The sequence below is a fragment of the Pseudochaenichthys georgianus genome, unplaced genomic scaffold, assembly GCF_902827115.2.
Source record: "Pseudochaenichthys georgianus unplaced genomic scaffold, fPseGeo1.2 scaffold_400_arrow_ctg1, whole genome shotgun sequence".
Taxonomy (NCBI): domain Eukaryota; kingdom Metazoa; phylum Chordata; class Actinopteri; order Perciformes; family Channichthyidae; genus Pseudochaenichthys; species Pseudochaenichthys georgianus.
In genome coordinates, this window is record NW_027262965.1 from 46,653 (window position 1) to 73,061 (window position 26,409).

Consider the following 26,409-nt stretch of genomic DNA (forward strand, 5'->3'; position numbering starts at 1 on the left):
CGATATGAACCGAAGAGCCGCATGAAACTAGGCAAAGAGCCGCATGCGGCTCGAGAGCCGCGAGTTGGCCACCCCTGCACTACAGTGTATACTGTATAGTAGGTGTGTAACAGTGTAATGCGTATAGTCTACTCTACACTTTAGGCTCAGTCAGCTCAGGGACTGTTTGGTTACTTTAGTTTGGTAAATGAAATAAATGTTTGAACTTTGTAGTAGTTCACTGTAGTTGCTGTCATAAGTCATTTGTAGACTAAGTGGCAAAAAGTTTTTTTTTTTACATTTGTACTTTGTAGAGAAATGTAGACACAAGTTGGAAGGGAGCACAATAAATCTGACGAGTTTGAATTTGAGTTGATTATGAGTTAATTTTCAATTGATAATTAGCTCACAATAAGTTCACTTTAGTTACTCACACAACTTGACACAAGCCATGGTTTCAGGTCCGGACTTATAAGTCCGGACCTGAACCTGAACCTCTGGACTTGAGTCCGGACCTGAACCTGAATGTGAATCCAGGTACGCAGCACTAACCATACCTATATAAAGTATAATTTTTTTTTCAAAATACCAAAAAGATCCTGCATTTTAGCCACGTCTCATTTCGCTCCATTTGCTCTTTCCAGCGCTGTTTTTGCAGGGGACTGATTCTGTGAGCTGCAGCTGACCACGCCCCCCTGCAGCTGACCACGCCCCCCTGCAGGAGAGGGGAGCGTGCTCTGAGATCAGCTGCTGGGCTGCAGCGGGGAGAAGAGGGGGAGAAAAAGAGATCTCTGTCCTCCGTGTTTTATTCTTTAATTTGGGATTAGTTTTGTATCATAAAGATAAAGCAACACTTTCTCAGAATAAAGCAAAACTATGAGTTTAAAAGAAGAAAAAAATAAGTCAAGCAAAATAACATTTATTTCAAAAATAAAACTATAAGTTGCAAACAAATCATTTGTGTAATCATGTAAACTATAAGTATTTGTTCTTTGTTTTAACATAGGTTTTTGTTTGCAGTTCTTGTTTCTTCTTTCTCAATGATCAGACTTTTGCTCTCGCTGCAGCTTTCTCTTTTGCGCTCCCTCATTTTTTGTTTGAGATTCTGACAGAAACCTCCCAGGTGGGCGGGACTTTCAAGGGTGCGTCCCCATTGGCTACTCCGTCTTTGAGTGACAGCCCAGTCCTCCAGCGATTGTACAGTGCAGGCAGCTGCGGTGCGGTAGCTGAGCGTGGACAGAAGACCCAGCATTTCAATTATTATAATACAAGTGAAAATATATGTAAGTATTGATCATTTGTGCTATACGGTCTGTTTCTTTATTGTGTTAACCCTCCGGTATCATTCGATTGGACTACGCAAATTAGTCATTCGAGACAAAAATGTCCACTGCAAAAGACTTTGATAAAAACATTATATTAAAAGGTTTTTTTCACAACTTTTTTGGGTTCAATTTCTAAATCAACTTCCGCCCTAATAGAAAATACGAAACATGTTATCATTTTCAGGATTTTAAACCTTTAAATGCCATTTTGAAAACATGAAACTGCTGGTTTTTTTCATGATGAAAACAGAGAAAATTAGTTATTTTCCTAAAAATACATATCTGGAGACTGGCTCTTTTTTTTATAACAGTCTTGGATATGTCAAAGATTAGCAACAAAATGGATTTTTTTGCATTATTAGTTTTTGCACAAAATCAGATTGAACAAAAATGTTCCAAACTAGTCATTCGGAACAAAAATGTCCACTTCCAAAAACTGCTCTAAAATGACAACAGATTAATATTTTTTAAAACTTTTTGCGGTCAAATCATTCAATCAACTTCAGTCCTGATCAAAAATACCAAATATTAAATTATTTTCAGGATTTTAACCCTTGAACTGCCAGTTTGAAAACATGAATTTGCGTTTTCTATGAAAAACATTCACAAAAAGGCAGTTATTTTCCATATAATAAATGTTGGAGGGGGTCGGCTTTTTTTTTTTATCACAGTCTTGGATATGTCAAAGATTAGCAACAACAACATTTTTTTTTTGCATTATTAGTTTTTGCACAAAATCAGATTGAACAAAAAAGTTACAAATTGGTCATTCGGGACAAAAATGTCCACTTCCAAAAACTGCTCTAAAAGGACAACAGATTAATGTTTTTTAAACTTTTTGGGGTTAAATCTTTCAATCAACTTCAGTCCTGATCAAAAATACCAAATGTTAAATTATGTTCAGGATTTTAACCCTTGAACTGCCAGTTTGAAAACATGAATTTGCGTTTTCGATGAAACACATGCACAAAAAGGCAGTTATTTTCCATATAATAAATGTTGGGGAGTCGGCTTTTTTTTATCACAGTCTTGGATATGTCAAAGACTAGCAACAACATTTATTTTGGTGGATAATTAGTTTTTGCACAAAATCAGATTAAACAAAAAAGTCACACATTAGCCACTCGTGTCCCATCCACTCCCATTATAACCACATCTTTTGATCTCTCCGCCATACCGGTATAAAATCATGCATTTTATAATGTCAGGGTTTTATATTGGAGGAAAATAGTTCAATGTGTCCCTTTTTATTGTACATCACCAGATGTGACATTTTACCATTGAATTATACGACCTATAAAAACACTGAAGTAATACTATTTTCAACTTTCTCTGAAATCATTTTTAAATCAGCATCAGATGTATCAATGTCAACATTTATTTTCCAAACAGCAAACTGCAATCAACATTCATGAACAAATCAAATTGTCACAACAGAACAATGATATGTATGAGTGTGTGTTGAATAAAATGAGAGATGGATGAAGATAGAGCAAGTATGGGTGTTAGAGACGGAGTAAGATAGATGGAGATAACAAATAATGTGTGTGTGTATGTGCGTGCGAGAGAGAGAGAGATCAGTTCATCCAGCAGAACCTGCAGCAGGGGATTTGGTGCTCTCTGCAGGTGAACTTTTCACACCTGATGCAAGTGGTTGCACTTTTCTTTTTTTTCCCAGTGCACATCCAGCACAGTCCCCTCTTTTTTGTGGAGCCGCTTGCGGTTGTGCCGGTGTCAGGGGCAGAGCCGCTTGCGATTGTGCTGGTGTCAGGGGCAGCTGCCGAGGCCTGTATGTCCACCACTATGGTAACAGCAGCCGATGTACGAGGTGGATGCTTTCTCCGCATGATTTTTGCAGACACCAGAGATCTCCCCAACTCCTCCAAGAAAAGCCTCCTCCTGAAGGATTTGGCTTGCTTACAGGAGGGATCCACAGCAGTAAAAAGCACAAATGTTCATGTTGTGGAAGAGGACCAGTGGCCACCGATGGGTCATCCTCCTACAGCTGTAGGAGCCCACAACCTACAAAAGATCAATACAAAAATTCTTTTTTTATTAACAACTGTATCATGTATTATTTATATACTGGTAATGCCTCCATACCTTGTCGAGGTTGTCGACAGCTCCCTTGCAGTGGTTGTAGTCTGCAATGATCACAGGTTTCCTTTTCTCCTCCTCTGTCACAGCTGGGTCCCTGTGTTTGCTGCTGAGGAGGAGCACGCTTCTCCCCCGTTTGGGAATGTAGCTCACCGCTGTGGTGTTCTTGGTAAAACCAAAAAGAGAGGACAGGGCAGCTCTCTGCCTCACCTGCAGGAGTTTAGATGGAAGCTCAGGCTTATTTCTTTGGATGGTTCCGACAAGGGCCACTTTCCTCTTTAGTAGCTCCTGCACAAGTGCATATGACGTGAACAAATTGTCACAAGTCACAGTGATCCCTTGGAGCCCCTCTGTCATTTCCAGGACGATACGCTTTCCCTGGCCCACCTCGGCAGCACTGCCAGCAGCTTTACCGGTGTACTTCCAGGCATAGGAGGTTTCAACGTCAGCGGTGATCCAGATTTTTAGCCCATACTTTGCTGGCTTGCTTGGTATATATTGCCGGAATTTGCAGCGGCCTCTGAAGGGGACAAGCTGCTCATCCACACACACGCATCTTCACCAGGGTTGAAAAGCATCGGAAGGCGATGTGTCCACTTCTCCCAGAGAGAGCGGACGGGGGAAAGCTTGTCTTCTCTGTGACGGGATGGTCTCATCAGCTTGTCGTCAAACCGGAGGGTGGTATTCATCAACAGGAATTTGGTGTGGGTCATTGTGGCACGGAAGATGGCACGTCCACTGTGGTCATCCCAGAGGCTGCGGGTGGATTCGCCCTTCGATTTGTACACTCCAGCCAAAATCAGGAGACCGATGTATGCACGAATATCTGTGGCATCCACATCACTCCAGTTTGCCACCGAACGTCCCCCCTGCAAGTTTGTCATGTCGACAATACTACTGATGATCTCAGCAGTGAAAAATGAATTGAAGGAGGATTCCACATCATCAATTCTTATAATAGCATAACGTGTGGGCCCTGGAACCAAACCTTTGGCAGCGGGAATGTAGCGCAGCGTATCGTTGTTAGAGGGAGACCAGATTTCACCATTTTTTGATGTCCACCCACTGCCAGAGTCTTCTGTTTCCTCTGCAGTTTCAGTGGAAGGGTCAGAAGAAGAAGGATCAGACTCCACTACAAACTCCACATCACATTCTTCTTTTGAGGTTGTTTCTGATTCAGAAGAAGAGTCAAGCAGCTCGCTGGAGGTTGCCGGCTGCATCACCATATCCCTAGCTTCTTCCACAGAGAAGCGCCTCTTCATCTTACTCGCTTGTTGCGTATCACAGGAATGAAACGACCAGCCAGCCAAACTACACATATTTATGGATCTGGCTTTGCAGCCAGGTGTTCGCTTATTGACTTAGTGCATGTATGGCTGTGTATGTTTGTATGCTAAAGATACATTATCAAAGCCTTTGAAGTTCCAAACAATTCAAAACAACAAGGTCAAGCTGGGTCAAGATCATACCTCTGTTTACCTCTAAGACACATGAAACAGCACAAATGAAAAACAAAATGCCATGAGAGAACACTTACTCCTACATTCTCACACACATCAAAGGTAAAGAGATGAGGGGAAAATTGCGAATGCTGTAAACTGTAAACCAAGACATGACAAGCATGTAATTCAATGTAAAATGTCACATCTGGTCATATACAGTAAAAAGGACAAATTGAACTATTTTCCTCCAATATAAAACCCTGACATTACAAAATGCATGATTTTATACCGGTATGGCGGAGAGATCAAAAGATGTGGTTATAATGGGGCTTAAAGAGAATATTCATTTGGTATAATGCTATATTTCCAGGGACTGTGATGCTCCTTCTTTGTCGCAGGGGTTATTAATTGAGTAGATGGGTTTTTGTACTTCTGGTTACGGACGGACCAGTGGGGCGTGGACTACATCCTGCTTCGCCCTTAACCCAATAGCGATAGCCTTAGAGGGCGAAGCCTCATACGAAATAGAACTGAGGTTACGTACTGTAACCCAGCTTCTATGAGTATAGGCGCAGCCCTCTAAGGTTCGGGCCCCACTGGCTCCGCGAATAGCTGAAGAAAAGCTGTTTGTGTGGCAGCAGTTGGACGGGCCTTCTTCCTATTTATACGGAAGTGAGCCCGGAGGTGGGGCCCACGTCATAGGTGGGCGTGGATTAAGTCTGTCAGTGCTGCACACGTGCAGTGGGATTACCCAATAGCGATAGCCTTAGAGGACTGCGCCTATACTCATAGAAGCTGGGTTACAGTACGTAACCTCAGTCATTGATTATATATATGTAGATATACCAGTTTTAGTTTCACATGATGTGTAACTCTTCTCTCATCTTATTAAAAGTACATCTTTATATCTGGTATGTAATGAAGGAGTAGTATAAAGTGACATCAAATGAAAATACTTCAGCTAATACAACTACCTGCAATCTGTATTTGAGTAAATGAACTTTATTTACTTTCCAACCATGAAAAACTGTTTATTTTTGTACCGTTAACTGTTGCTGTTATCTGAAATGTATGAACCTCATTAAAAGTTTAAACAGGTCGTTTATTTGAATGTATAAGCATCAAAAACCTATTTCATTCAGTGTTTAGAAAGGGTGAAGTGTGAACTGTGACAGACACGGAGTAGTTTCTATGTAGAGTATCATATATGTTGCATTGATTTAGTAGCATTTATACATATATTACTGTGAATGCAAATGAGAGATGTAATCCAGACAAACAAAGAGTAGAACAAGAACGATATGTATCTCTGATATGAAGCTAAGCCAAACGGTTCATTGTTCCCTTTTTTTCGTGTTGCACACCACGATTTTAAAAGCAATGTATTTATACTGGTAACGTGTTTCGTGCCTGCAGGCTGCAGCACGTCTTTTTCTCCGGTCGGGTCTTGGAAGACCGGAAGCTGTGTGGTTCATAAAAACATGTTCTTACTCAATATCAAGCCACAATTATTACTTTTATTTTAAATCGTATAATTTCGGACTTTTGTTGCCGTCTGTGAGGAAAATAAATGGGGCTCAGAGCCTCAGGATACTGAAATCTGTATTTTTAAATATTTTTTTCCTTCTAATTTGTTATTCTTTTCAAAATAACACACTGTGATTTACTCACCAATAACACACAATTATCCTTGCTTTTATTTATTGGTTTAATTCCATAATCTCGGGCTTTTTTGGTGTCCGTCAGGAACTGAATTTCAAAATAAAAATAACCGGAAACAGACGTAGGCCTTTCGAGCGATTACCCAAGATCCTCAGCTATGGTTTTAAGCTCGCTGATTGGATGTATATATATATATATTTCATTCAGTGTTTAGAAAGGGTGAAGTGTAAACTGTGACATACACGGAGTAGTTTCCATGTAGAGTATCATATATGTCGCATTCATTTAGTAGCATTTATACATATATTACTGTTAATGCAAATGAGATATAATCCAGACAAACAAAGAGTATTACAAGAACGATATGTATCTCTGATATGTAGCTAAGCCAAACGGTTCACTGTAAGGCTTTAACTGTTGCTGTTACCTGAAAGGTATAAACCACATTCAAAGAGAGAAGAGGTCGTTTCCTTCCATCAGAAACATTTAACCAGTTTCTAAGTATTGTTTGTTTCATTTCAAGCTCCTCCCGTCTTTGTTTACAAACACAGACTGCTAGCTCTGAAGCTAACCAGGGTTGCTAAATGTGGGTCCCTGGCTGGAGTGAGATTTTGATATTTAATTACACTTATGCGCACTAAATGACTGCTATTATGTCAGTAGCGGGACCTTAGCATATATACAGGATATACAATATATACAAATACACAATATTGGACACAGACTATAAAGGGCTCACAGTTTCATTCACTAATGAAAGCCAAACACATGTTTGTTTCCACTGTTTCATTGTGTGCATAGCCCTGTCGCGATAAGCAAACCGTTGACTTATCGCTCCAATACACACCTCAATGCTTTATATTGTAATCTATCCATTTGTAAGTGATGTTTTTGCTGCTGCTCCATACGCTATACAACCATAGTCTGTTGTGGACCTCATCATGGATCTGGAAATGTCTACTAATGCTTGTTTGTCTGCGCCCCAGTTGCATCCAGCTACAGCTCGCAATAGGGTTCTTTTTCAGAAACAAGTCCTGTTTCTCGCTTGAGGCCAGGAAAAGGCTCTGTGACCTTTGACCTGTGCTGGACTATGGGGATCTGGTCTATATGAATGCACCTGCCAATTGCCTGGTCAAGTTAGATGCTGCGTATCACAGTGCACTGAGATTTGTGACAAACTGTAAAGCATTAACCCATCACTGTACCCTGTATGCAAGGGCTGGTCTGCCTTCACTAACTGTACGGAGGCTCAGTCACTGGTACATTTTTATATACAAAGCCATGTTAGGGAAACTTCCATCTTACATCTGCTCCCTGATCTCACGGAGAATTGTAAGTGGCTACTGCCTGAGATCGAATGCTGTGGTTTTATTAAATGGGCCAACTGCTAGGACTGTCTTAGGGAAGACAGCTTTTAGATGTGCAGCTCCTCTGTCTTGGAATAGTCTGCAAATTAAATGGAAACTGAACAATCTGGTGCCACTAAATGTTTTAAAGCTCGGTTGGATGCTACTCAATCGGAAGCTATTGGTACCTGTTTATTCATTTTGTAAATGATGCTGTATGATGTCCTTTTGTTGTTCTATTTATGTTTTTATGTTTCATGTGGAACTACTTGAGCAGGTCTCCCTTGGAAAATAGATCAATGATCTCAATGGGATTTTATCTGTATAAATAAAGGTTTGAAATGAAATGAAATTAATACATTTAATACTTTCTAGCATTGTGTTTCCACTTGATTAATATGCATTTCCCATGTGTATTTGCTATCAAACCACAGTCCGAGGTATTTGAACTCATTCACCTTTGTCATTGGACGATCATAGAGTGTTAGCTGTTGGCCATCAACCTTGCGTTTGTTTGTAAATACCATGGAGCATGACTTGCTTTCTGACATTTTGAATCCAGTTATATGACCACCTCTTCACTTTTTTAATCGCTCTAGCTTCTCCATTACGTATGGGGCACATCTTCCCCTCATACACATAGCCCCATCCTCTGCGTGCAGAGCCCATTGGATGCATGAGTCTCAGCATGTCAACATGTCATTAATCATGATGTTAATAATATTGGACTGACTGCACTCCCTCGGGGAATACCGTTTTCTATTTCTAAATAACTGGAAATATCTGCTCCAACCTTTCCTCTAAACGTCCTGTCTGTTCAAAAGGCCCTTACCCAATTGATCATTCTCCCTCCAATACCCATTCTCCTCCATGTGATCAGTAGCTCCTCCTCCATGTGATCAGTAGCCCCTCCTCCATGTGATCAGTAGCCCCTCCTCCACACAATTGAGCAATTTCTACATGTGTTATGTATTTATCATGTATTCTTAATACTATTACAAAATAAACATGTAATAATGTTTTAGAGGAGGACCTCAAGCTAGCAAACTCAATTTCTTGCTTTAAATCTCTTAAAACTAAGGGGCTTTTTCCTAACTGATGGTGTTTGTTATTCCTTTATAAATTCATGTATGTTTATATCTTCTCTAAATCAAGATTATGTGAATCTGATTTTTTTCTGTTGGGTGCAATTCATTATCAACAAGAGATAAGATAAGTCAAATAAGTACTTTATTGATGGCAGTATACAAAAAAAAAAATGGTGTATCAAAAGGCATGCCATTAAACAATACAAATTAAAAATTAAAAACTGTATTGCAGCCAGCATAAACATACATGGCATTGTAAAAATAAAAATAAAATGAACATTTTAAAGAACATAAATAAACAAGAAAGTACAAATTTCAAAATTAACTAGAAAAAAAATATATAATATGGACAACAACAATTCCTGCTGGGCCCGATCCTCTCCTCCTCGTTTCCTCTTGCCTGGGTGACAATAAGATAATAATTAGCAATAAGGAAAAAACACAGGACAGGTACAGGTCACACAAGGATATAAGAATAACATGTATAAACAGAACAACAGTAAGGTGAACTAAAGAAAGTTCTGGCCCTAGATGTTTACAATGATTGTGAAAGTGAATTACATTATGTCCAGCCTGTTGATAATGAATATAAATATATGTATATGATTGAATGTCACACACAACTGTACTAGCTGCTTACTAGCTAAGACTTTACTTGTAACAGAGCATTTCCACACAGTGGTAGCTTATTTTAATTACTGACGATGGATGATCCAAGGTTTAAAAAAACAAAACACAATTCGTTTTGCCATTTCTATTTCTTACCTAGAACCACACGCTGCGGTGTCGTGATGGCACTCGGTGTTGGTGGTTGAGTCAGGTTAGGGTCTTCGGCTGGGGTCCATTCTGGATTCATTGACGATGTGGACGGAACACTGCCATCACCCGTTACTCGGGAATGTTCCTCCTCACAAGTCCCAAGGTAATCATCTAGAACAGCAAAATGACTTGTTAATTCCACAAACTACTGCAGCACAATACTAAATAGCAACAACAACTATAGAAAAGAAAAACTGAACATAAACAATGGCACATATGGTGTTAGCAAACAATAGCTCTAGCTAAGGCTATCTGCCTTAGCTAGCTATGTAGCTCTTCGGAGCTCCATAAAAGCATGGGTTGTCGAACATTAATATAAGGATAAAATAGACTTCTTTGTTAGAAGTGAGCATACCTTGCAGGGACTCCAGTAAAGCCGTTGCAGAGTCCAGGCCTCCCTCCCTCCCAACGTTGGCCAGTCTATGGCCGTAAATCTGGTCCAACAAGTCGAACCACTTCCATTGTTTGCGACCCGCACCACTCGTGTTGTTGTTGTCTTTTATTATGCGATATTCACTCTTCATCTTTTTCAGTCTTTCCCTACACTGCAGGAAAGTCCTAGAAAATCCGTGTTCGGACATCTGTGCAGAGACATCCTGGAACACTTTTACATTTCGCGTTGTTCCGTCGAGCTCCCGCTGGATTTTATCATCCCCAATGAGATGAAGGAACGTCGTCACCTCCTCGGACGACCACGGTGTGCTTTTTCTTAAAAAACGTAGCCATTTTTGTAGCTCCTCCGTTTACAAAATGCTGTTTATAAAAATGCTGCAAGCTTGCTTCTAAATATATAGGCGACGCTAGGGATGAACTCGCGCGCGACCTTGTGACGATTCTCTCTGACCAATCAGCAGTCGAGAGTGTTGACGTCACAGCCCTGGCCTGGTCCGATAGAACCACGATTTTATGGGGCCGGAAAAAGAGGGAAAAAGTACCCGCTAGCCGGTACTAGGCTATATGGAAAGGCCACCAAAAACTGGCCTGGCCGCTTGAGGACGGTTAAGGACGCTTAAACGGGGCGACCTGCTGCAGTGGAAATGCGCCATAAATGTTACTTCATATTAAGGCTAATACAAATGACAAGGCTGTAATGCTATCTAACGTGCTAGCTACTAGCTAGGTAGCTAACTTGATCCAGCCACTCCTGGTCCTTTCATCAGACGGGAAGCGAAAGAACGAGGAAGACCCATTGCTGGTATGATAACAACCTGGTACAAAGCACACAGGCATCTTGTTAAAGTTATCTTATCTTAGTGGAGGAAAACAATTGTGACATCACTTACGTGACTCTGGGATTAGTAGTTTTTGTAGTTGCGTATTTTTCATAGTCTTATATTTCAACAGTTTTACGACAAATTGTGACTTTTTTTTACATGGAAATTATTATTTAAGATTGACAAACATCATATGTGTAACTCATGGCACTATTCAAACGGGATCGAAAGATAAGTTTTCTCTCTCCATTGACTTCAATACATTATTTTTCCGAAATAAGGTCCCACGGAGCGGAAGTAGATGGGCGTGACTTCGCCACTCTATAGATGGGAATTGTTTATTGTAAACTGTGAAAAAACTAAATATGCTTAATTGCGGCTCCTACACTCTTTAAACCCCTATGGGTTTTCTCCTGTGTGAACACGAAGATGTGATTTGAGAGTATCTGACCTAGTGAAAGTTTTCTCACACTCTTCACACCAGTACGGTCTTTCTCCAGTATGAATACGGTGATGTTTTTGTAAATCACCTGATGTACTGAAAGTTGTCCCACACTCTTCACAGCTGTAAGGTTTTTCTCCTGTGTGAATAGTTGATGTGTTTTGAGAGCACCTGATCTAGTGAAAGTTGTCCCACACTCTTCACAGCTGTAAGGTTTTTCTCCTGTGTGAATATGCAGGTGGCTCTTTAAATGTCCAGATGTTGTAAAGGATTTGTCACTTTGCTGACAGCTGTGACGTCTCTCTCTTCCTTTCGGTTTCTAGAACAGACGGACAGAGAAAGAGAGAAAGTCAATCTAAAAAGCATAAATACACAAGTTAACACAATAAAAACTCACTTAAAGTGGACCTATCATGCTATATTTGAACAATATATTGTAGGGCCATACCTATATAAAGTATATAAATATAGTATTTTTTTCAAAATACCAAAAAGATCCTGCATTTTAGCCACGCCTCATTTCGCTCCATTTGCTCTTTCCAGCGCTGTTTTTGCAGGGGGCTGATTCTGTGAGCTGCAGCTGACCACGGCCCCCTGCAGGAGAGGGGAGCGTGCTCTGAGATCAGCTGCTGGGCTGCAACGGGGAGAAGAGGGGGAGAAAAAGAGATCTCCGTCCACCATGTTGTATTCTTATAGAAGTAAGAAGAGAAGTAATGGGGCAGAAACCCTCCTTGTTACGCAGCGGTCCAGACATAGACATCAAACGGCGACACATATTCAGTGTGCAGTACCTTTGGCATTAGAGCAGGGATATCTAGATACTTTCCGAGGTTTGACATAATGAATTGTGCTACTTTTAAAGCAAGCAACGATGTTTTCAAAACTGTAATCAAAAAGCTCCTCAAAAGCGCTATCGAAGCATTTCCTGCCGTTGCAACGTTAGTTCAAACGGTAACAACGGACTATTTCTCTTAGCGGATGCATGTCAATTTAAATCAATACAACTATTTTTTAAATCAATAAAATAATTTTCTAAATCCATAAAAGCATTTCAATTAATATTGGGAGTCATATCGTTACTTTGTTGAGAATGTGGCCGTGTGATAAGCGGGATAATGTGCAGCGACGCGATCATTATAAATAACACCTTAATGCCGATCTAGATCCCTCCGCTCCGCTTACTGACGTCAGTAAAGTGTTCAAATCTGGATCAGTCTGTATCAGATCCGTTGCAGCCCCTTTTTTAGAGATTTGGGTATGGAGGAATATAGAAAGGGTTGTGTTTTCTGACACTTGGTGAGTTCCCTGGAACACCGGGGACACATATTCATGTTTAAAGACGTACGAAAGTGCATTTTGCATTTTTAATATGAAGCCCCTAGAGGGCAATGAAAGAAAAAAAAGAGAGAGAAAGTTCTTCCCAGCGGTCAAGCCCGACAAATTAAGGAGGCCAGAAGAAGTCAAGACTCCTAAAGGGACAGAGAAGGCACATTAACTTGTCTGCTATGGCCTAAGGGAGATCGCCAAAGTGCATAGAGTCATCAGTCCTGAAAAACTGCAGAAGTTCTTCCCAGAGGTCAAGCCTGAAGAATTAAAGAGGCCAGAAGAAGTTCTTCATAATTTAGTGGCACAAGTTGAGCTCTTCATAAGCCACATGGAAGGAAGACTTGCTCCACAAAGAGTGAAGGTGGTTGGAGACCTTGTTTTGTGGGAAAGTCCACTGGGGAAAACAGTAGGCGGGGCACACCCGGAACTGTTTGAGGAGATTGAAGGTCACACAGGACCAACACACACTTTGCTCGCTCCATGAGAAAAGCTGCAGTCAGGTATGAGGAGTGAAAGCCTCCAAAAGACAAACCAGCACAGTTGCAGAAGGAAGATATTGCTGAAGTAAAGGTCACAGCTGCAACTAATCGTGAGTTCCTGGAATGGTGGAGGTTGGACAGCATTGGAGCAGCCTGTGAGCCTAAGTGTGGAGGATGTCGGTGTGGAAATTGCCAACCAGGAGGTAAAGAGATGACCCTGGCGGAGGACAGAGAGCTGGATATCATAAAGGCAGGCCTAACCTACGTCAGGCAGGATTCTCATATTGCATCACCACACTGGGATGCAAAATATCTCTGGACTGAAGACCCCACTTCTCTCCCCAACAACAAACGTGCTGTGGAGGGCACAGTCCTGAAGACAGGAAAACAGCTGAAGTGGGAGCCTGAGGGGCAAGCTGTAGATAAAGCCCAAGTGCACAAAATGGTGGAAAGAGCTGGTGGCTTATGCCTCAAACCAGGGGTCCGGTCTGGTCAAAGTGGGAGGCAAGAAACTGCAGCAGCGCTCCTGGGAGGAGAAAAAGCAACAGCTGCAAGTAAAACTCTCATCCTCCCAAATCAGATGAGAGGAGGACAACAAAGCCCTGGGAATTGGGTACAAAAATGACGTCACCCCATTCAAAGTGAATGGGCAGACGCGTTGGAAACCGTTTTTGGAGCTGACGAAGCTGTAGTGTGGACGGGCCGTCAGTCAGAACTGCACCCCTGTCAGACGAGACATATACCACGTGATGACACATTAGGCTCGTGTTGTGTTCAAGGACCCTGACCTTGGCTAGGAAAAACAGGCACTCGCTTGTTTAATTTGTTTGCGGTCTAGATTTCTCTAATTTTTTTCTTTTTTGCTTATGTTTATAAATTACCTCGAGGGCCGTACCAAATTGTCTTGCGGGCCGTATACGGCCCGAGGGCCGGAGGTTCCCCACCCCTGGCTTACTGCATGGCTATTGAGACCACACGAAGGTTCGCAACAGGCTCACACATGTGAGAGTGGAAAAACTGGTTGGCATTCGGCAAACCTAAGGCTCTTTGAGCCGGAGACAGAGCCATCCTCAACAAGGCTGGACAGTGACACTGAAGAGGAAGAGTGTGATGTTGATGAGGCCCAGGAAGAGCCCGTTGACTGAAAAGGTTTAGTCAAAATGCAGAGGATCGCTTGAAGGAAGATTTGCATGTTTAATGGAACTTTGTGGAGGGAGAAGGGCTCTTTTCATTTAACATTTTGAATGGGACTTTGTGGGGATCTTTGGATGGGGGTGCATTTTTGTTTGTCATTTTTTAATGAGTGGGGTTGGGGGGGATGAGTAACATTTAACTCAACATTCCTGTTTTCGTTCTTCAATGAAACAAATAATTGTTCAATAAAATAATTAAAACTGGTGCTGTTCTACTTTTTAAAAAAAATGTAAAAAAAAAATCGGTTGAAATGTCATGTTTTTCTGTTTAATTTTGCATCGAATATTTCCAAAATTCCCCAGCTTAACTTCCCATGGAAACGTTCCGCCCCTTTGCAACCCTAGCAGTCTCTGGGGCGCAGAGATGTGATAGGTGGGTCGCGAATTGACGTGATGAACAGGAGATTATTTTTTTTATTTAAAAAAATATATATTTTGGACCTCAGGCCGGAATCGAACCTGGGTCCTCGCGGGCGGTAGTGGATTATTACAGCCGGAGACTCGCAACGGCGGTGGACTTTCACAGCACCGCTGCACCGGACCTGCCGGATCCGCCAGAGCCTCGCAACGGCGGGTGTTTGCGGCGGCGGATGCGGTACCGGCACAGCGGCGCTGTGAAAGTCCACGGCCCACCAACGGCAGCGGCCCAACGGGAAAAGTCCCGAATCTTCTGATGGCCAATCCGAGCCTGCTCACACACACACACAACTGAAACCAAAGTCATTTGCAGACATATGTATAAATCTCTCATACACACATGTGAAACGCTCTCACACACACACAGACACAACCGCGTTGCAGTCGGGAAGAAAAGCAATGTGGAGCGGCATCTCACCACTTCATAAGGAGTTTAACCGTGACACTTTTCGAAATCCCGTTTGTGTCCCCCCGCTTTACAAATAGGCCTATGTTTATTATTATCTTTTAACACAAGCCATCATCGCCACAGCCTCTGTGAGAGAGAGAGAGAGAGGACCTTTATCTATTTAATATAGCCTAGTTGTACAAAATAAAGTAAGAAATCATTCCAATGTGTACTATAGGACAGTAAACAGTTTAAAAGGGGAGTGATTAGTAAAATATGTATAAATAAAAAGAAAGAATGCTAACTAGGTAACATAAGATAAGAATGAACAAGTTTAAATGATTTGTTATTGGTTGTGATCATATTCTAAAGATGTTTGGATTATTGAACAGTATACAGCATAGACAACCTGATCTCACCAGAATGCGTGACTCGACCACGACTCCTTAACACCACAATGCGTGGTGGAGTCACGAACTTTGTTACATTTGCGTGTCGGCACCACGCAAACAACCCCAATGTAAAGTGAATGAGGCTCCTTTGTCGTGGTGCACACACGCATTTCTACAACGTGCATTGTGTGTAATGCAACTGTTATTTTTATTAAATTAGTTAGTTTTTAAGGAAGGCCAGAGCTTCAGCTGTGTCAACTAGATTGTTCCCTTCAGTTAACGTTATTTAAAAGATAATGATCATGTCCCCTGTATTGTATTACGAGCGTCCATTCCCATTGGATAACGGAGCATTTTACACCCGGAAGTAAGTAGCCTATTCTCCTTACTGTCGATTGATTTTACAGTGATATCTGCACTACTCATTGACTAAAAAACACCAAATTGTCCTTGTTAATTACACAACATTGATTGGTTTGAATTGTGTACAATGCTTTTGTATTTTCCCCCTTCGATTCGGAGAAACAAATATATTTTCGGAGTTTTTGGACGGCAGAAGACACTACACTACCCAGAATCCTCAGCTATCGTTTGGGACTACACCATGTGCTTATCTTGACAAACCCCGTGATCAGTCCTCAACCTCTGTGATTGGATGCGCGACGTTTACACAGAGCGTCCAAAAGGACTTTGAAATGGAATGAAACCCATCGACGGCACACTATTCAAAACAGGAATCGAACGTGTCCTACCCCCCCCCCCCCCCCCCCTTAGGTCACAGGCTCCTGTGACAGTGCTACGCAATAAAACAGATGCACAGAAAAAATTGTGAAATAGTGCAATAAGAGTCTATATACAAGTGATTGGAATATGATATATTAGATAAATAATTTCTAAGTAGCAGCCAGATGAATGTTATTTCTAAGTTCAGGTGTTTAATAGTCTTCTGGCCTGTGGGATGAAGCTGTCTCTGTGTCTGGTGGTTTTAGTCCGGATGCTGTGGTACCGCCTGCCAGACTGCAGCAGACAGAACCGTTTGTGGCTGGGGTGATGGTGGTCTTTTATAATCCTGAGGGCTTTCTTTAAGGTTAACCTGGTATTTTTAATCCACTACATTTATTTTAGTTACTTTACAGATTTGGATTAATGATGTGAAATATAAACAACCCTTAAATCAGACTTTAGTTACACCTGAATGAAATTCAGTGAAGGTGATTGTCAAGTGCCAACAATCAGGCGAGATATTTGATAGTTGGTTGCTTGAGAAGACTAAATATTTATCTGCAGATCCGTTTAAAGCACATTCATTACTCGTTATTCTCTAATAGTTCATTAAAGACTGTATATAATTGCTATTTTGCACATCCCTTTCAAGATTTCAAGATTTTCTAAGGTTTATTGACATATCATACACACAACAGTGTAGTTATGCAATGAATGAACAACTTGGGTCACAGGTTCATCAACAGTGCATTACAAGACATCTATCAATGTGTGTATACTTCCACCATTACACTGTCGTATTCTGCACATTTCTTTAATTAAAGCCTTATTAGTTAGCACATCCTCCTATCAGGCACTAAACTGTTTTACTCTAGATATCATTTGAGTATCTTCTTGATATTTTCTATTCTATATTTATATAATTGACCTTCTACTTTCCCACTATTTTGTATGTACTCTTAATATTTGAATGTTTTCATAAAATATAACACATTCAAAAGTGCGTTACAAAAATGAAAGACATTAAGAAAAAGGCATTTTAAACAGTCATTAAAAAGCAACACAATCTTCCTGCATTGCAATTACTCTAAACGTGTAATAACGTGCTTTAACCAGTAGGTGGTTTGGGTTAAAAGCATAGGTTAAAAGGCTGTCAAGTTTACAGTGTTAACAAAATAAAATATACTGCTGTTTCCGGTTTAGTTTACGACGAATATTATTTTGTTATTGTTTTGATATTTGTAACACAAAAGCGATGGAAAAAACCCATAGCAACCAAAAAAAGATGGTCTTAACATGACCCAGTCGTCTAGTAGTTAATAAAAAACAATAATATCAAAACAAAATATTACTACTAACTTTATTGTGAAATTAAAACAGAACGGTAAAAGAATAGTTTCCGGTGTATTCTGATGCCCGATCTCTGTAGATAAATAAAGAACTAAGACAGATGTGTAATATTTAATGCAGCCAAACCATTTATTACAATGCATTCATGTGATGACTATCAAAGAGTAAAGCAAGCACTGCTGAATAAAGTATGATTTTCTCTTTTACGAAACGTTTTTTTTTATATGGAATGCAGTTGGAGGTCAACCAATCAAAGAACTTGAGGACTGATCACGGGGTTCATGGTGTAGTCCCAAACGATAGCTGAGGATTCTGGGTAGTGCCGTCCAAAAACCCCGAAAATATATTTGTTTCTCCGAATCGAAGGGGGAAAATACAAAAGCATTGCACACAATTCAAACCAATCAATGTTGTGTAATTAACAAGGACAATTTGGTGTTTTTTAGTCGATGAGTAGTGCAGATATCACTGTAAAATCAATCGACAGTAAGGAGAATAGGCTACTTACTTCCGGGTGTACAATTCTCCGTTATCCAATGGGAATGGACGCTCGTAATACAAGACATGATCATTATCTTTTAAATAACGTTAACTAAAGGGAACAATCTATTTGACACAGCTGAAGCTCTGGCCTTCCTTAAAAACAAACTAATGTAATAAAATTAACAGTTGCATTACACACAATGCACGTTGTAGAAATGCGTGTGTGCACCACGACAAAGGAGCCTCATTCACTTTACATTGGGGTTGTTTGCGTGGTGCCGACACGCAAATGTAACAAAGTTCGTGACTCCACCACGCATTGTGGTGTTAAGGAGTCGTGGTGGAGTCACGCATTCTGGTGAGATCAGGTTGAGCATAGAGTGTTGAGAGATGTATCCATAAATTCATGTTGTGCTCAAAGTGCACCAGATGATGCTTTTAACTTCAACATTTAAAAGACATCATACATTTTCTTTTCACTGCAAACGGGTCCCACAGACCCAAACAGCACACAAAGGTTAAAGGTAAGCATATAATAATGTTAAAATGTGCTAAATATATACACTGCAAAAAAACTGAAAAAGAGGAGTAAAAGTAGCCCCCGACTTGTTTTATGTTTTGAAAGTAGGCCTCACCCTAAAAAAGGTTGGTGACCCCTGTCATAGGACGATACATTTGAACATTTTAAGCTTGGCCTACCATTTTATTGGAGCGGCAAGTGGGGCTTGAAAAGGCCCACCTGTTCAAAGTGGGCAATGTCCTTCATTTTATTTCAAATAACAAAATATTTTAATAAAGATATTTGAGACGTTTATGACTCGCGCATGCACGATGCAAATCGGGCAGCCGTCTAGACGTCAAATGTTCTATTAGAGTTGCCGTATGGAGTTGTCAAATATGGCGGACCTTCTCGCATGCGCACTGCAGATAGGGCAGGGCTGCAGATCGGGTAGTGACAATGTGAACCACAAAACCAACATCAGCCGTTAGCGGTTAGCCCTCAGAGCTCACAGCTCCTCATATCTGTTCAGAAACTAGACAGAAGTTAAACAAGTACAAACCACAGACTGTCCGCGTCATGGCGAATACAGTCGCTGGTTTATTTATGTCTGTAGAGGGCGTTCCGAGCTGAATAAGGGCGTCAAATGAAGGCAAGACGCCCGCCTGGCGGAAACGCTGGAATTAGGAATATATTGTGATGAAGTGCACACTGACCTGAGCTCCAGGGGCCTCCTTCTTCTCCTCCATGCTGCTCATCAGCTGTCCTGATGAAGACCACAGAGCTGCTTCATTATTAATATAATACAAATATTTAGATATAATTCATCATAAACTGTCAGCAGTGAAGAGGAGGAATTCAAAGAGTTTATTCAATGATATGTTCTATTTCTGGATGCTTCTATGTAGTGTTTTATCACACCACGTGCAGTGCCTTGTCTCATCTATGCTGCTGTGACGTAAACATGGTCCAAATGGATCCATTTGGTCAATGTGATGCTAAGCAGAGGAGAACATGATAGAAAGGTCAGATAGTTATTATCATTACATGCACATTACTTTAACCATTACGATACAAAGTTGGTTTTCTGTGTACATTATTATTAATAATACAAATATTTAGATATAATTCATCATAATCTGTGTAGCAACTTACATTCTAACTTACAGCTCACAGTTTGTTCACTTTTATTTCATTAAAATGACTTTATTCACATAGAAAGTGACATTAATGGATGTTTGAACCACGGTTATAACGCTATCCGTGTCATTAACCATCACTAAGTTAACACAGAAAGCAAACATTAGCTAGGGAGACCGTTTAATGTACTCCATGTATACAGTATTTTCTGTATATTGTGTATTCTTTAGATACTCTAGTGATATGTGTCCTGTGTGTATACTTGCTGCTAATGCTTCATTTTTATTATCTTATTGCATCTTTTAAATATGTTTAACTCGTGTAATGCCTGAAAACACTTCTGCTGGGACACAATCATTTCCTAGTTTAAGATAAATCATTATTTAAATAAAGTATATCTATTTATCTAATGAGCTAAACCGTCGCTTAGCTTAGCGTTAGCTGCTAACTGAAGAACCCCATTCATTTCAATGGGAAAAATGCTACGTCGCGGTGAATAGCGATGCTAATAAGCTAGTTAGCATACATTTAAAACCATATCTATGGTAAAGAGCACCAACACAACAACTCAAACCGTCTTAAAGACAACTGGTGTAATAAATAACTAACATAAAGTCAGCTGAGCATTACAAATCAACTGTTACCCCCCAGAGCCGAACTGGAAAGGTTTTTTGTGAGTTTCTTTCTTCCAAGATTATAGCTGTTGTGTTAAATAAGATAACTTCTGATTGGTGATTAACTGTAAGTTACGAGGTGTAAACTTAATAAATAGTAAATAGTAGTGATGTTATGTATTGCGCCGAGGCTTCGGAGCGTGTGTCGAGTAATCCCCTGAAGCTTTTTGTGAAGCATGTATCGAGGCTTGTATCGTTTTGGGCCAGTGACGTCACCGATGACAAACGAAGCCTCGCTGCCTGTCGACACCACGTGACTGCTTCAGGAAGCGATTCAGATCCGTTGAACCGTTGAACCACAACGCTCATAATACCCATGGATGTATAATAAGAACCATATTACTCCTCCTGTACCCGGACCCGTGCGGTGACACGATGCAATCAAGAGAGCTCAGACCCTCACTCATATAGAGGTTGGAACATGTCATAAGCAGTGCTTGAATTGGAATGAAAAAGGTGCCAGTACTCTAAAATCAGCAACTTTTTCAAGTCAATTTTATATATACAGCCCACAAACAAGAATGTGGCTACTATAATGCTGGTGGGTTTGTCTCTTTACTACTGTATATTTTAGAAAGGTTCACTGTACTTAACATTTTTTATGATAGGCAGCGGATATGGCTAAAGCTCAGTAAGGTCAATATTAACTGAAAATATAGCAATCAAAGTCTAGATCTTCTGCTGAAGACACATGAAGCAGAGACCTTTCAGGTGAGAGCCCCTCTGGTGGTGTTCAACATTAATGACAAGGAAACAAAGCTCTGGTCAGAAGCATTTGTTATAAAAAGCTTTGACAAAATTAAGTATTTCTGTACATTTTGAATGCAATCTAACTTTCCAACTCAGAAAACGAAAAACGAAAAAGTGCCAAAAGTCTTCTCACATGGCTGAGCTGCTTTGCAATATAATTCACCACTGAAGAATACAAATATGTATAAAGTAAACTATGATGCAATCTAACTTTCCAACTCAGAAAAATGATAAAGAGCATGAACAAAGAACATGTAAAAACAAATGCAAAATTTGCACAATCTAAAATGAGAAACTGTAACTGCAAGTAACAAAGTCTGAGCCATGGTAAAGAGTTACATTGAACACCAAGCTGATCAGATAACTCCCTGGTTGGTCTGAAGTCCTTCTATCTCCAGGATCTGTACAAATCGGCACATTATGCCAAAAGTCTTCTCACTGGGTGAGCTGCTTTGCAATATACTTCACATTGTTAGAAAAGGCTCCAGAAGGCCTTGGGGACATCAGTATCAGGGGCTGGAGCTGGACAGGCTCTTTCATCAGCACTTCTCCTTCCCTTTGCCAGCCAGGACCTCACATACTGTTCCGGATTGAACTGTCCTAGTGATGGTCCATTACATTTAATGAAAACCAGGCTGGACAGTCGGCTGACAGAGAGAGCATTCCCTTTTGCAGTAAGGATATCGTTCATGCAGCTGAATGCCCGCTCACACTCACTAGTGGAGACAGCGATGGTTCGGACTGCTTTCAGTAGAGGCTCCATGGCAGCAGGTGTACGGGATGCCCTGGTTTCCTTGTATTCGCGAAAGCCCTGAACAGTCTCTCTTCTGTCCACTTTCAGCACTTCGCACAAACGTAGCACCTCTACGTCCCCATACTGTACGTCTAACTCCTCTTCAGGCCAACTTCCAGGATGGATAACTTTCATGTCCTGGATTAGCTGATTGTCCCGGGCCTCCCGGCCATGTAATGGGATTTCTCTTGTGCTGACATGAGAGGAGGTTGTGGAAGTCATTCTGTGTCTCAGATTCTCTACCATACTGCGGAAAAACTGACCTGCATGAATCTGTACAAGCCTGCCATTCTCACGCAGGGGCAGGGCAACACCCTTGAAGGACTTCTCAGCTAGAGCTGTATGAACTGTAGTCATGTGTGGGCCAGGCATGGTGACCATGGATTCAAAAACTCGTATTTCTCGAGTTAAGAGCCTATCTGCTGTAGGCAGTGTCATCTCTCTTTTTTGGAGTTGCCGAGAGAGGTCGCTGAGCTCTGTGAGCGCATCTTACATCAGTCCCAGATTGCTGACAAACGTTGCAGATGTGAGCACATCATCCAGGCCCTTGTACTTTGCTCTGTCTCTGGAATCCCTGCTCGTGTCGTTTGCAGCATTTGTGAAGTGATCATGAAGCACTCGGTAGTTTTCCCAGACTGCTCTGACGCTCCTTTCACTTGAAGCCACCCAGCGGATGGACAAAACACGCCCTATCACCAGGAGACGCTGTCCGACTGCTTGCGCACACTGCGCTAACTGCCTCTGATTTTTGGGGGAGGCATGGAACAAGGAATAGAGTTTGTCAAAAAAGATCTGGAAATGATTGAGCCCTGAGACCTCCTTGATCACATCCCCAACTGCCAGCTCTAGATGATGATTGGAGCAGTGCCACACAAACAGGCTTGGGAATTTACTACACAACTGGGTAGCAACGCCTGTTCTCTTCCCTAGCATGACTGAAGCCCCATCACATGCAAAAGAAACGAAACACTGACCTAAAAAGTCCTCGTTAAAATCTCTTCCAAGACACTCCATTAACGCCTTTGTGATGTCATCAGCCGTTGTTCCATCCAACTCGATCAGCTCCCAAAAAAACGTTTCGGGCTCAGCATCAGCTAATGCTGAGCGTAGACACACAAGCACCGTTGTACCACTAATAGTGGTAGATTCATCGACCAAAACACAGTTTTCTTTGGTTTTCTGTAATGTCTTTTGCCATTTTTTTCTTCAGCTCATGAGCTATGTGGTCGATGATTTCGCCACAGGTTTTATTGGAGTGCAAAACCCTGCCCACGTTCAGCCCATTCCGTTTCTGTACATTCAAATCAATTGGCATGTCTGTGAATGGCCGGCTATGTTTGCCAATTTTATATGCCGTTCGAAAAACTCTGATAGTGGTGTCTAATTCAGATGTATGCATAGACTGCACTTGATGTTGAATAGTTTCACGTGAAGCAGATGTAAGGATGTCAGCAGCTTTTACATGGGCTTGTGATTCTTTATGTTCTTTGATTTTTTTGTCTTGCAAAAATATTGCACCTGGTCCGTTGTCCAGCAGTCAGGTGCATCGCTTTGCCCGGTGTTGGTGGTGGCAGTTGCGCCAGCAGCAGCTAACGTTAGAGGCTCTGGAGGAGGCGGCGGAGCTAGTGCTAATGCTAATGCACTAGAACTTGGAGCAGGAGGATCAACCAAAGAAAGCTCCCCATCAGACACAATTTCCAACACAGGCACAGCATTCTCTGTATTTGAAGTTTCTTCCGGCGACAACCGCTGTCTTTTTGCACTTTTATTAATCCACGCTAACATTTTAGAAATGCTAATTTGTGACGTGACTTGCTTTCCTTCTCTCGGGGGCGTGCCTGCTCTGTTCTATCACTCTACATAGCCACCCACTGGGTGGGAGTTGCACTGCATAAACACAACACACGTGCATCTAGGTATGTAAATTGTAAAGCATTAAAACATGGTTTTACTAACAGTTTTCGGTATGTTGTTACTTCGGCATTATTATTATTATTATTATTATTATTATTATTTTGAAACGTGTATTACTATTAAATCACGGTCAAATAGGTTAATTTTGACATAGTCGTTTCCACCACAGTATTTACATGGAGAAGATAAGCCCCGCCCCCTCTCCAGCAGGTTCTGTTTGAATGACAGGAGTAAACATCTGACAGCCGCTGTGAAACTCCAGCGGTTAGAGCGATGAGAATGTCCGTTCGGCACCTCATGACGCATCTACTGAGTACCGGGCGGCTGTATATATATATATGGATGTATAATAAGAACGGCGGGAGAGTGTTGAATACTGGCACGGTGCATGAGTACCGGAGTACCGCCAGCATGCCGGTACTGAGCAAGAAGTGCTGGTACTCCATGGGTCAGAACCAGAAGTGCCGGTACTGTGTACCGGTGAGTACCGGCCCAATTCCAGCACTGGTCATAAGTAGGCTATAAATAGATACAAACATAAATAAATGTAGGAATAAAAACATCAATAAATACAGGAATACGTCTTACAGTGTTTTCAGTGAGATTCAGCGTGTGTGCTGCGGCTCAGCTGGAAAGCAGTTGACTCACGACCGCAGGGTCCCTGGTTCAACGACTGGACACTACGTATTTTTTGTTGTTTATAAAAGCTACAGCTAAATGAGATAATGTAGTTAATAAATGTATTCTTTGATATGGTTTAGCCTTTCTCAGGCTACAACATGGTTAAGTTTACGAATATTATTAAGGAATATAAATCCCTCTTTGCAATGTTTAGCAGCCTCCTTAGGATTTTCAATCACAATCATTAAACTGTAATAAATACAATATTGTTAACATGAAAATATGATTTTATGTTCGTTGTTTAGAGTTATTCTAAGGCTTTACTCATTGGGAACTCGGTATGAGATTCAGCACACTGTTGAGATGTCCAATCTGCCTGTTTTACACACTTTGACCAGCAGGGGGTTTGTGTTCAAATGAAGCCCATGATGAAGCCTCATGAGATGAACCCTTTTGCGAACCAATTGGCTGGAAAGCTTCAAAGCTTCATAAGGCTTCATCTCGCCATCACTAGTAAATAGTAGTGATGTTACGTATTGCGCCGAGGCTTCGGAGCGTGTGTCGAGTAATCCCCGAAGCTTTTTGTGAAGCATGTACCGAGGCTTGTATCGTTTTGGGCCAGTGACGTCACCGATGACAAACGAAGCCTCGCTGCCTGTCGATACCACGTGACTGCTCCAGGAAGCGATTCAGATCGGTTGAACCGTTGAACCACTCACAACGCTCATAATAGAGAACCGCAGTGACGCGTCCTAAAACCCGGATGTAAACTTCTTCCGGTTCCTTCGTCAAAAATGCAATGCAATTTCTCCATAGGATTTTGGAAAATAGCTCGAAATAAGGTCTGTGGTTGACACACATTTAAGAGAAGGATCACGTTTTGTTCAGCCGGATAATCTCCACATGTCTCTCCTACTTTTATAATTTTTTAATCATAAATCTAGTCGCCAAAAGTGAAATGCTAACGTTATGCTATAAACGAACTACAAGCCAGTACAGCAGCAGGGTCGCACGACTTCAACGTCACGCCAACTTAAGATCGTTTCAACTGACTTGCACTGAAACTGCACTTTGAACACTTTAAATATATTAACATTTTAAACTGTATACCCCGTTTATCTAGGCCCTTTTTGTTTTATGTATAGGCTACATGTCACACTGTGGGAAACGATATTTCTGGATGTATAACACATGTAGAATTTGTTTACAATAAAGCTGACTTTGACTTCCGCGTGCTTGCATATTTTAACAAAGCTTTTCATTTTAGCCACACTGAATTTAACTAGAAGTCATGGCTGTGTCAATTACCAGTCTGATATCGTTTTACAAAGATGACAAGAAGAATGGAGATAGAGGAGAGAACCACTACAAGTCAGGACACGGGCAGCCTAGATGAAGGTGTGCTTACCGGTGTTGTCAGGGCTAGCATGAGGGACAAGGTTTATAGAGTGTCGGTGAGTAGTTATAGCAAGAGTACCGTTAACCTAGAGTTAATTTATTCACATTAATTCCCATCAACAAATCCATTTTATGTGTCACATGAAATCTTTATTAGGCAAGGCAAGTTTATTTATATAGCACTTTTCAACACATGGCAATTCAAAGTGCTTTACAAAAAATGAAAGACATTAAGAAATGGCATTTAAAATCAGTCATTAAAAAGCAAAGCTAATAAAATAAACATTAAAAGAAAAAATACATGGATAAAAGTTACAGTGCAGTTTAAGATGTGAATAGTTCAATTAAAAGCAGCGGCAAAAAGAAAAGTCTTCAGTCTGGATTTAAAAGTAGTCAGAGTTGCAGCGGACCTGCAGGTTTCTGGGAGTTTGTTCCAGATGTTTGGAGCATAATAA

General features: G+C 41.1%; 2 pseudogenes; both read right to left on the reverse strand.

Annotated features, from left to right (window-relative positions):
• Nucleotides 1-26,409, reverse strand: part of LOC117442254 (zinc finger protein 729-like) — a 144,808-nt pseudogene that overhangs the window by 42,083 nt on the left and 76,316 nt on the right.
• Nucleotides 2,882-4,663, reverse strand: LOC139433398 (piggyBac transposable element-derived protein 4-like; annotated as a pseudogene).